Genomic DNA, 13,240 nt, shown 5'->3' on the forward strand with positions numbered 1-13,240 from the left:
CCGTGGCTCTGGTGTCTCCCCGTGGCTCTGGTGTCTCCCCCTCGTGGCTCTGGTAGTCTCCCTGTGGCTCTGTGTGTTCCCCGTGCCTCCGTCCTGGTAGTCTCGTGGCTCTGGTGTCTCCGTGGCCTGGTGTCTCCCCGTGGCTCTGGTGTCTCCCCCGTGACTCTGGTGTCTCCCCAGGTCTCCCGTGGCTCTGCCTCTGTGGCTCTGGTGTCTCCCCTGTGGCTCTGGTGTCTCCCCGTGGCTCTGGTGTCTCCCTGTGGGGTGGCTCCTGGTAATCTCCCCGTGGCTCTGGTGTCTCCCCGTGGTGTCTCCCCGTCTGGTGTCTCTGGGTGTGGCTCTGGTGTCCCGTGGCTCTGGTGTCTAGCTCTGTGTGAGGTGTCTCCCCATTGGCTCTGGTGTCTCCCCGTGGCTCTGGTGTCCCCGTGGCTCTGGTAAAGCCGTCTCTCCCGTGGCTCTGGTGTCTCCCCGTCTCCCTCGTGGGTCTGTGTCCCCGTGGCTCTGGTGTCTCCCTGTGGCTCTGGTGTCTCCCCGTGTGTCTCCCAGCTCTGGTGTCTCCCTGTGGCTCTGGTAGTCTCCCCTGTGGCTCTGGTAATCTCCCGTGGCTCTGGTGTCTCCTGTGGCTCTGGTAGTGGCTCTGTAATCTCCCCTGGTGTCTCCCCTGGCTCTGGTCTCCCCCCCGTGGCTCTGGTGTCTCCCCTGTGGCTCTGGTAGTCTCCCTGTGGCCTGTGGCTCTGGTGTCTCCCCGTGGCTCTGGTGTCTCCCTGTGGCCTGGTGTCTCCCCGTGGCTCTGGTGTCTCCCTGTGGCTCTGGTGTCTCCCCTGTGGCTCTGGGTGTCTCCCCGTGGTTCTGGGTAATCTCCCGTGGCTCTGGTGTCTCCCCGTGGCTCTGGTGTCTCCCCCCGTGGCTCTGGTAGTCTCCTGTGGCTCTGGTAATCTCCCCGTGGCTCTGGTGTCTCCCTGTGGCTCTGGTGTCTCCCCCTGGTGTTCCCCGTGGCTCTGGTAATCTCCCCGTGGCTCTGGTGTCTCCCCTGTGGCTCTGGTGGTCTCCCTGTGGCTCTGGTAATCTCCCTCTGGTAGTCTCCTGTGGCTCCGTGTCTCCCCTGGGTGTCTCCCTGTGGCTCTGGTAATCCCTGTGGCCTGGGTAGTCTCCCGGCTCTGGTGTCTCCCCCGTGGCTCTGCAGGTCTCCTGTGGCCCTGGTAGTCTCCCTGTGGCTGTCTGGTGTTCCCTCGTCTCCCCCGTGGTCTCCCCGTGGCTCTGGTAACTCCCCCGTGGCTCTGGTGTCTCCCCGTGGCCCTGGTAGTCTCCCCTGTGGCTCTGGTAATCTCCCCGTGGCTCTGGTGTCTCCCTGTGGCCTCCTGGTGTAGTCTCCCCGTGGCTCTGGTAGTCCTGTGGCTCTGGTAATCTCCCCTGTGGCTCTGGTAGTCTCCCTCCTCTGGTAGTCTCCCCGTGGCTCTGGTGTCCCCGTGGCTCTGGTGTCTCCCTGGTGTGGCTCTGTGTCTCCCCGTGGCTCTGGTGTCTCCCCGTGGCTCTGGTGTCTCCCCGTGGCTCTGGTGTCTCCCCGTGGCTCTGGTAATCTCCCCGTGGCTCTGGTGTCTCCCTGTGGCTCTGGTAGTCTCTCCTTGGCCCTGTGTATGACAAAGATTTATTATATAATCAAATAGTACAGTAATATTTTGGGAGATGCGGTACGACAGGTATTCCCGGCAGCGTCACACCCACGCGCTGTCCACAACACGCCGTCTGGCAGCTCCGTCACCCTCAGCCTTCGACGATCTGCTAAAACTGATTAATTTTACGGTATCAATTTAAATTCAATTTCAATTGTTTATTCCTTGATAGAGAAAGTGGGATCCTAGTGCTGTCACTAGGTACCCCTGTACAATGACACCAGAAGCATCTGGCAAGTGTGACAAGTATATACAGTATAAATATTATAAAGGGGCTTACTAAAGCCTAAGGAAGGAAGGAAGGATATTCCTTTAACACATAATCAATGTTATTTACAAAATATCTGGCCAGTATGGGGAGGATCATCGTGTCTCCGTCAGGGGGTCGTGGAGTGGTGGTCCAACAGGCGTCACGGAAGCGTTGTGTGTGGGGACATCTTAGGAGGTAGTGGATAAGGGTGCTGCTGTCGGGTCTTCTGCATAATGCACAAGAGCGTTGCTCAGGGGATGCGTTTACGGTATCTTTTTTACGATATTTCCTCCAAGAAAAACGACAGAAAGTCTCAAGTATTTCTGACAGTTTAACCTTCCTCACCGCCACTAGTGTGTGTGTCCCGGGGGATGGTTGTGGAAAAGTGCATTTTTTTAAATATAGACCAGCGAGTAGCGAATTACCAGAAGACGGGGGTTGGCGAGTTCCCAAGAAGAGTCCCCTCCCGTCACTCTGATACCTTATAGTTGATAAAGATGAGGCTGGCGGCTAGTAGTTCGTGGACGCTGTAATATAATTCTTACTAAGCCTGAACACTTCCGCCCGCTCCTGTCGGCCCCTTCACCTCCCGCTCCTAGCCTCACCTAGCCGGACCCCGAGCTGCTACTAGTTTCACCTAGCCCTTCCCCCTATCCACACCTAACTTCACCTAGCCCTTCCCCCTATCCACACCTAACTTCACCTAGCCCTTCCCCCTATCCACACCTAACTTCACCTAGCCCTTCCCCCTATCCACACCTCCTAACTTCACCTAGCCCTTCCCCCTATCCACACCTAACTTCACCTAGCCCCTCCCCTAACCTTATCCCCCCAAATTGTGTTAGGTTAGGTTAAATAAGCTGGCGTGGATATTCTTCAGGTGATCCCAGATAGTTGACTGGTAGTGTGATGATAAGTAACAGTTTACTGAAGATACAGTTGGGAAGACCTGGCACTGGAGGAGTTACCATCTGGTGCTGTTAACAAGGGCACCTACACGGGATATCTCCATCACAATGCCCTCCCTCCACCCCCTTTCCTCCCTCCTCCCTCCCCCTTCCCACCTCCCCCCCTCCCTTCCCCTTAGGCGCACTTGTAAACACTGGCCGTCACGTGATCAGCGCCAGTGGGTTGAGGTGCTGCTCCAGAAGAGTTGTGATGACACTCCTGTCATTGGTGATGGTGTGGTGGTGGTAGGAGAATCACGGTGGTGGTGGTAGATGTGGTGGTGGTAGTAGGAGAATCACGGTGGTGGTGGTAGGAGAATCACGGTGGTGGTGGTAGACGTGGTGGTTGTAGTAGGAGAATCACGGTGGTGGTGGTAGACGTGGTGGTTGTAGTAGGAGAATCACGGTGGTGGTGGTAGACGTGGTGGTGGTAGTAGGAGAATCACGGTGGTGGTGTCGGTGGTGACTGGAGGAGTAGGAAGGGGGGAGGGTGATGGCCGCCGCGGGCCACAGTTTGATATCAAATGTCAGACTTATTCATTCCCAGGAAGTGAGAGATCCCTCTACAATGAATGGCGAGAGCGTGTCCGTGAGACAGGCGGAGTGTGGCTGTGAGACAGAGGCGTGGGTGTGACTGTGAGACAGAGGCATGGTGTGGCTGTGAGACAGAGGCATGGTGTGGCTGTGAGACAGAGGCATGGTGTGGCTGTGAGACAGAGGCATGGTGTAGCTGTAGGAGCACCACACAGGTGGGTAAGGTGAGAGGGAAGGTTACTGTGGTCCGCCATAGTTGTACACCAACACCGCCGCCCAGTCCTCTTGGGCCCCATTTCTAAGAGGTTCCTGTGTAATTAGACCCCATTTAAATGGGAATAAAGTCCTACTTGTTACACAACACTAGTTCTGTTGGGATTGGGACCTGTTAGAAGCGGGGACCAGATGGAGGAAATTCTTGCCTCACCACTTGTCGACCAGGTAGAGAGAGAGAGAGAGAACATACTTTTGTGGACATTAAGAATCGTCGACAGAGAAATTTTGTATAGATTTCAAAAGGCATTGTGTGTGTGTGTATGTGGTCGCGTTTACCCTCTGTTAGCCCCTTTTGTTTTGATGTGCGTTTCCCCTCGCGTTCATTGACGGAAGAGGGGAGTTGTGGCAGGCCGTGGGTCCTACACTCAGGGTGAAACACAACACAGCTCTTAAGAGTGAGGGACCAACTGCTGAGAGACAGTTTTACCTGTACCTCAGTTTGACCCCCACAAACAAATAGTTACTGACGGCATTGATCTCACACACACACACACACTCTCTCCTAACAGCAATTAACATGTCCGCAACAACAGATCAAAATTTTCAGAAAGAACCGAGTTGTCGTCACTAACGCAGCTTACAACCAGTTTAGTTAACTGTACCTCCAGAGAGAGAGGGGGGGGGGTGGTAGGTAGGTGAGGGGAGGAGGGGGTGTGGTAGGTAGGTAAGTGGGGTAGGGGGTGGTAGGTAGGAAAGTGGAGGGGAGGAACAATAGAGTATCAACAGTGTCATTATCTACTGTGGTAGAGACACGGACGTTGTTGGAGGGTGACCACCTGGCCTGGCCTGGTCTGCTCTGCTCTGCTCTGGGCCGGATCAGGGCCAGCTGGAGGCTTGGGGCCAGTGGAAGGGTTGGGGTATGTGGACAGTTCTCTGAAAGACGGAAGTTAATGCCCACGAGGCTAGTTACTTCATATCTGTGCATTGTCTTGTTAACTCATGCTCTCACTATAGCCTTTGGAATAATTACAATAATACTAACAAAAATGAATCATACCAAATCACCGAGCCAGAAGTTCACACATATTTCTGGCTGTGAATCACAAGTTGCCGTGTGTTCAAATTTCCTGTTGGGGCAATTCTGGTGACTCATGCCCCCTGTTGGAGCACGTCTGGTGACTCGTGCCCCCTGTTGGAGCACGTCTGGTGACTCGTGCCCCCTGTTGGAGCACGTCTGGTGACTCGTGCCCCCTGTTGGGGCACGTCTGGTGACTCATGCCCCCTGTTGGAGCACGTCTGGTGACTCATGCCCCCTGTTGGAGCACGTCTGGTGACTCGTGCCCCTGTTGGGGCACGTCTGAGACTCGTGTCCCTGTTGGGGCACACGTCTGGTGACTCATGCCCCCTGTTGGAGCACGTCTGGTGACTCATTGCCCCCTGTTGGAGCACGTCTGGTGACTCGTGCCCCCTGTTGGGGCACGTCTGGGACTCGTGCCCCTGTTGGGGCACATCTGGTGAAACTCATACCCCCTGTTGGAGCACGTCTGGTGACTCGTGCCCCTGTTGGAGCACGTCTGGTGACTCATTGCCCCTGTTGGGGCACGTCTGGGGACTCGTGCCCCCTGTTGGGGCACGTCTGGTGACTCATGCCCCTACCCCGTGTGTCGGCGTCGGGTTCCGTATTCTTGGCCGTAACGGTATGTGTCGGAGGATGGTGACGGTATGTGTCGGAGGATGGTGACGGTATGTGTCGGAGGATCGGAGGATGGTGACGGTATGTGTCGGAGGATGGTGACGGTATGTGTCGGAGGATGGTGACGGTATGTGTCGGAGGATGGTGACGGTATGTGTCGGAGGATGGTGACGGTATGTGTCGGAGGATGGTGACGGTATGTGTCGGAGGATGGGTGACGGTATGTGTCGGAGGATGGTGGCGGTATGTGTCGGAGGATGGTGACGGTGTGGCGGAGGTTGGTGACGGTATGTGGCGGAGGTTGGTGACGGTATGGGAGGATGGTGACGGTATGTGGCGGAGGATGGTGACGGTATGTGGCGGAGGTTGGTGACGGTATGTGGCGGAGGATGGTGACGGTATGTGGCGGAGGTTGGTGACGGCGGTACGGTATGTGGCGGAGGATGGTGACGGTATGTGGCGGAGGATGGTGACGGTATGTGGCGGAGGTTGGTGACGGTATGTGGCGGAGGATGGTGACGGTATGTGGAGGATGGTGACGGTATGTGTCGGAGGATGGTGACGGTATGGAGGTTGGTGACGGTATGTGGCGGAGGTTGGTGACGGTATGTGGAGGTTGGGCGTATGTATGAGAATGAGGCAAGAGGGACGTGTGGTGGTGGTGGGCGCCGTGGTCGAGCAGGCAGCTTTACAGGGTACGGTGTTACCACACTCTGCCGACGACATACCACTACCACCTACACCTCCCACCACTCACTCCACCCCACCGACACCTACACAAACACCCTACACCCTACCCCTCACCTACACCCCTACCCCTACCTACACCTACCCCTCACCTACCCCTACCCCTCACCTACCCCCCCCTCCCACCTACACCCTACCCCTCCCTCACCTACACCTCCACCCACACCCTACCCCTACCCCTACCCCTCACCTACACCCCTACCCCTCCCCACCTACACCCCTACCCCTCACCTACACTCTACCCCTCCCCCTACACCCTACCCCTCACCTACACTCCTACCCCTACACCCCTACCCCTCCCCCTACACCCCTACCCCTCACCACACCCCTACCCCTCACCCCTACACCCCTACCCCTCACCTACACCCCCTACCCTCACCTACACCCCTACCCCTCTACCCCCTACCCCTCACCTACCCCACCCCTCACCACCCCCCTACCCTTCCTACACCCTACCTCCCCTACCCCTACTCACCTACACCTACCCCCCACCTACACCCCTACCCCTCACCTACCCCTCACCTCACTACCCCCTACCTACCTCACCACCCTACCCCCCCCCCACCTACACCTACCCCCACCCTCACCCCCCTACCTACCCCTACCCCTCACCTACACCCCTCTACCCCACCTACCACCCCCCCTACCCACCTACCTCCCTGCCCCCCACCTACCTCCTACCCCCCCCCCCACCTGCCTCACCTCCCACCTGCCCCCCAAAAAGTGTCTTCTATGTGAGGGAAGATCATGGGTGAGTGAGTGGGAGGCCAGGAAGGGTAGGGGGGAAGAGAGTGATGGGGGGAATAGTGGGAGGGGGCAGGAAAGGCAAAAGGGGATGAGAGGAAGGCAGGAAGAGTGTGAGATAGCATGACCATGTGGTGTGTGTGTCATACACATGTTACTGTTAGGTTATGTGGTTCGTGGCCAGCTGCCCTGGTTGTCTGTCTGTCCTTGAAGGTAAGTGTACAGTGCCACCAACACCATCATCCAGACCTTCACCCACGCCTACGGTCAACACCTACGGCTTACTTTCCGCACACTGGTTAATACACACAACATAATGTAAGTGTTATGGTGCACATACTGTATACCTGTACAGCAGTGTATGTTTGTGTTATGGTGCACATACTGTATACCTGTACAGCAGTGTATGTTTGTGTTATGGTGCACATACTGTATACCTGTACAGCAGTGTATGTTTGTGTTATGGTGCACATACTGTACAGCAGTGTATGTAAGCGTTATGGTGTACATATACAACAGTGTATGTAAGTGTTTTTGTACTGTGGTGTAGCCTACGTATAAGTGTGATGTATACTGTAGTGTCCTCACCACAAGATCAATAAAGTAAGACTCTGGCGTCACAGGTGATCTCTGGTTATATCGTCAGAACACGCTGCTCCACTCAAAAATACCTCATTATTAACATTATTATTTTGGTATTCACTATGCGAACATCGGGTTAGGTTAGGTTCTGGGTAAAGTTTAGTGAGGTTAGATTATGTTGAGCTCTACATAAGGTTAGATTAGATTAGGTTAGGTTCTAGGTAGAGAGGGTTAGGTTAGCTTCTGGGTCAGGTTGGTTCTGGATAAGGAATCTTTTGTGTTAGGCAATACAAGTTGACCGAGTTTAGCAAATTTTACGAATGACGTCACGATGTTATGATTATGTTGCAAGAAAACCGTACAGTACAGTTTGTCGTCAGCAGCTCACTTGTTAACCTCTTCACTCGCTAACCTAACCAGACACTATCCTACCACAGAGACCCGACCAGACACTATCATACCCGTCAGAGACCCAACCAGACACTATCATACCCGTCAGAGACCCGACCAGACACTATCCTACCACAGAGACCCGACCAGACACTATCATACCCGTCAGAGACCCAACCAGACACTATCCTACCACAGAGACCCAACCAGACACTATCATACCACAGAGACCCGACCAGACACTATCATACCACAGAGACCCGACCAGACACTATCATACGAGGGCCCGACCAGACACTATCATACCACAGAGCCGACCAGACACTATCCTACAGAGACCCGACCAGACACTATCATACCACGAGACCCGACCAGACACTATCCATACCGCAGAGACCCACCAGACACTATCATACCTGTCAGAGACCAACCAGACACTATCCTACCACAGAGACCGACCAGACACTATCATACCACAGAGACCCGACCAGACACTATCCTACACAGAACCCGACCAGACACTATCATACCACAGAGCCCGACCAGACACTATCATACCACAGAGACCCAACCAGACACTATCCTACCACAGAGACCCGACCAGAACCTCATACCCGTCAGAGCCGACCGAACTCATATCATACACAGGGACCCGACCAGACACTATCATACCACAGAGCCCGACAGACACTATCATACCGTCAGAGCCGACCAGACACTATCTACCCGTCAGAACCCGACCAGACACTATCCTACCACAGAACCCGACCAGACACTATCCTACCACAGAGACCGACCAGACACTATCATACCACAGGGCCAACCAGACACTATCCTACCACAGAGACCCGACCGAACATATCATACCACAGGGCCCGACCAGACACTATCCTCACCACAGAGCCCAACCAGACACTATCCTACCACAGAGCCCGACCAGACACTATCATACAGAAGACAACCAGACACTATCCTACCACAGGGCCGACCAGACACTATCATACCACAGAGACCCGACCAGACACTATCATACCACAGGGACCCAACCAGACACTATCCTACTACAGAGACCCACAGACACTATCCCTACCACAGAGCCCGACCAACACTATCTTAGAGACCGACCAGACACTATCCTACCACAGAGACCCAACCAGACACTATCCTACCACAGAGACCCGACCAGACACTATCATACCACAGAGACCCAACAGACACTATCCTACCACAGAGACCCGACCAGACACTATCATACCACAAGACCCGACCAGACACTATCCTCCACAGAGACCCGACCAGACACTATCATACCACAGAGCCAACCAGACACTATCCTACCACAGGAGACCCGACCAGACACTATCATACAGGAACCCGACCGGCATCATACCCGTCAAGACCCAACCAACACTATCCCACCCGTCAGAGACCCAACCGAACACTATCATACCACAGAGACCCGACCAACACTATCATACCGAAGACCCGACCAGACACTATCATACCCGTCAGAGCAACCGAACACTATCATACCACAGAGCCCGACCAGACACTATCATACCACAGAGACCCGACCGAACACTATCATACCCGTCAGAGCCGACCAGACACTATATACCCGTCAGAGACCCGACCAGACACTATCCTACCACAGGGCCCGACCAGACACTATCATACCACAGAGACCCAACCAGACACTATCCTACCACAGAGACGACCAGACACTATCATACCACGAAGACCCGACCAGACACTATCATACCACAGGGCGACCAGACACTATTGCCCGTCGAACCCGACCAGAACACTATCATACCCGTCCAGAACCCGACCGAACACTATCTGCCGTCGAACCGACCAGACACTATCATACCACAGAGACCCGACCAGACACTATCATACCCGTCAGGGCCCAGCAGACACTATCATACCACAGGACCCGCCTCTACCCGTCAGAGACCCAACCGAACACTATCATACCGCAGAGACCCGACCAGACACTATCCTACCATCAGAGACCGACCGAACACTATCATGCCGTCAGAGACCGACCAGACCTATCACCGTCAGACCCGACCGGCACTATCCTACCCGTCAGAGACCCGACCAGACACTATCCCACCACAGAGACTGACCGGACACCATCATACCCCAGACGACAACACTATCCAAGAACCGAAATGGGACAGCATCCTCCGTCGAACCGACCAGACACTATCCTGCCGTCAGAACCCGACCGAACCTCTATCCTACCCCAGAGACCCGACCAGACACTATCCTACACCCGTCAGGGAGACCCGACCGGACACTATCATACCCGTCAGAGACCCGACCAGACACTATCCTACCGTCAGAGGACCCGACCAGACACTATCATACCAGTCAGAGCCGACCAGACACTATCCTACCTGTCAGAGACCGACCAGACACTCATACTACCTGTCCAGAGACCGACCAGACACTATCCTACCGTCAGGACCCGACCAGACACTATCCCTGCCGTCAGAGACCCAGACCGAACACTATCCCACCCGTCAGAGACCCGACCAGACACTATCCTACCGTCAGAGACCCGACCAGACACTATCCTACCCGTAGAGACCCGACCAGACACTATCCTACCGTCCAGAGACCCGACCAGACACTATCCTCCACAGAACCCGACCAACACTATCCTACCGTCAGAACCCGACCAGACACTATCCCTGCCGTCAGAGACCCGACCGGACACTATCATACCCGTCAGAGATGAACACTATCCTACAGAGACCCGACCAGACACTATCCTACCACAGGGCCGACCAGACACTATCCTACCCGTCAGAACCCAGACCAGACACTATACTACCATCAGAGACCCGACCAGACACTATCCTACCGCAGAGACCCGACCAGACAACACTATCCTACCACAGAGACCGACCGAACACTATCCTACCAGTCAGAGACCGACCAGACACTATCTACCCGTCAGAGACCCGACCAGACACTATCCTACCGTCAGAGACCGACCAGACACTATCCTACCGTCAGAGCCGACCAAACACTATCCTACCGTCAGAGCCGACCAGACACTATCGCCTGTCAGAGACCGACCAGACACTATCACCTGTCAAGAGACCGACCAGACACTATCACCACCCGCAGAGACCCGACCGAACACTATCCTACCACAGAGACCCGACCAGACACTATCCTCACCCGTCAGAACCCGACCAAACACTATCATGCCTGCCAGAGACCGACCAACACTATCCTACCTGTCCAGGGCCGACCAGACACTATCATACCGTCAGAACCCGACAGACACTATCCTACCCGTCAGAGACCGACCAGACACTATCCTACCTGTCAGAGACCGACCAGACACTACTCCTACCCGTCAGGAGCCCGACCAGACACTGTCCTACCACAGGGCGACCAGACACTATCCTGCCACAGAACCCGACCAGACACTATCCTGCCTGTCAGAGACCCGACCGGACACTATCCTACCTGTCAGAGCCGACCAGACACCTATCCTGCTGACCAGGCCTACCTCAGAGACCCGACCAGACACTATCCTACCACAGAACCCGACCAACTCTACCTCAGAACCCGAACACATCCTACCCAAGACCAAACCCACGACCAGACTATCCTCCCATAAAGACCGACCAGGCACTATCCTCCGAGAGACCGAACACTATCATACCTGCAGAGACCCAACCAGACACTATCCCATAGAGACCGGCCAAACTATCCACCTACAGAACCCGACCAGACACTATCCTACCGTCAGAGACCCAACCAGACCTATCCTACCCGTCAGAGACCGACCGGACACTTCTCCTACTACAGAACCGACCAGACACTATACCACGAGGCCCAGCCAGACACTATCCTGCACCAGAGACCCTTTACCCAGCCACTCTCCGTCAGAGACCCGACCAGACACTATCCTACCTCAGAGACCCGACCAGACACTATCCTGCAGAGACCCGACCAGACACTATCATACCACAGACCCAACCAGACACTATCCTACCTGTCAGAGCCGACCAGACACTATCATACAGACCCGACCAGACACTATCCTACCACAGAGACCGACCAGACACTATCCCCCGTCAGGGCCAACCGGACACTATCACCTGTCAGAGACCAACCAGACACTATCCTACCACAGAGACCCGACCAGACACTATCCTGCCGTACAGGGCCCAGATTCAGACGCCAGCTCTGTCAGTATGCCTATCTGCCGTCAGAACCCGACCGGACACTATCATGCCACAGAGACCCGACCAGACACTATCCCACCACAGGGCAACCAGACCACATCCTGCCACGTCGGGGCCCGACCAGACACTATCCTGCCGCTCAGAGACCCGACCGGACACTATCCTACCGTCAGGGACCCCGACCATACCGGAGCCCAACCGACCCTGCTCCATACCAACCGACGAACCTATCCATACCACAGAGACCCGACCAGACACTATCACCAAAGGCCGACAGACACTTATCATGCCACAGAACCCGACCGAACACTATCCTACCATTGGGAGCCGACCGGACACTATCATGCCCGTCGAGACAACCAGACACTATCCTGCCACAGGACCCAACAGACACTATCATACCACGGGAACCCGACCGAACACTATCCTGGACCCGTCAGAGGCCGACCAGACACTATCCTTGCCGTCAGAGACCCGACCAGACCACTATCCTGCCTGTCAGAGACCGACCCGAACACTATCATACCACAGAGCCGACCAGATATCGGGGTTTGGGTTGGGACGACTTCCTACCTGTCAGCGACCCGACCAGACACTATCACCACAGGAGCCCAACCAGACACTATCCTACCGTCCAGAGACCCGACCGGACATATCCTACCACGTCAGAGACCGACGAACACTATCCTGCCGTCAGACCCAACCAGACACTATCCACCACAGAGACCCAACCGAACACTATCATACCACAGGAGCCCGACCAGACACTATCATACCACAGAGACCCGACCAGACACTATCCTACCCTGGGCCGACAGACACTATCTTTGAGACGGACACTATCCTGCCCGTCAGGGAGCCCGACCAGACACTATCACACCCGTCAGGCAACCTGGCCCAGTCCTCCACAGGGCCAACCAGACACTATCATACCACAGAGACCCGACCGAGCACTATCCCACCTGAGGCCGACCAGACACTATCGCCTGCAGGAGCCCGACCAGACACTATCTACGAAGACCGACAGACACTTCATACTCCGTCCAGAGACCCAACCAGACACTATCCTACCACAGGGCCCGACCAACACTATCATGCAAGAGACCCGACCAGACACTATCATACCGAGGGCCCGACCGAACTTCTCCTGTAGGACCGACACTATCATGCCGTCAGAACCCGACCGGACACTATCATACCCGTCAGAACCCGACCAGACACTATCATACCACAGAACCCAACCAGAC

The 13,240-nt window shown here is 55.4% G+C and overlaps 1 protein-coding gene across 6 annotated transcripts in view; it reads left to right on the forward strand.

The window, feature by feature from the left end:
• Positions 1–13,240, forward strand: part of LOC121872272 (protein TANC2-like) — an 82,877-nt gene that overhangs the window by 17,666 nt on the left and 51,971 nt on the right. The gene's annotated exons all lie outside the window — the stretch shown is intronic.

The sequence above is a fragment of the Homarus americanus genome, unplaced genomic scaffold (assembly GCF_018991925.1).
Source record: "Homarus americanus isolate GMGI-L3 unplaced genomic scaffold, GMGI_Hamer_2.0 scaffold5589, whole genome shotgun sequence".
In the NCBI taxonomy this organism is placed as follows: Eukaryota; Metazoa; Arthropoda; class Malacostraca; order Decapoda; family Nephropidae; genus Homarus; species Homarus americanus.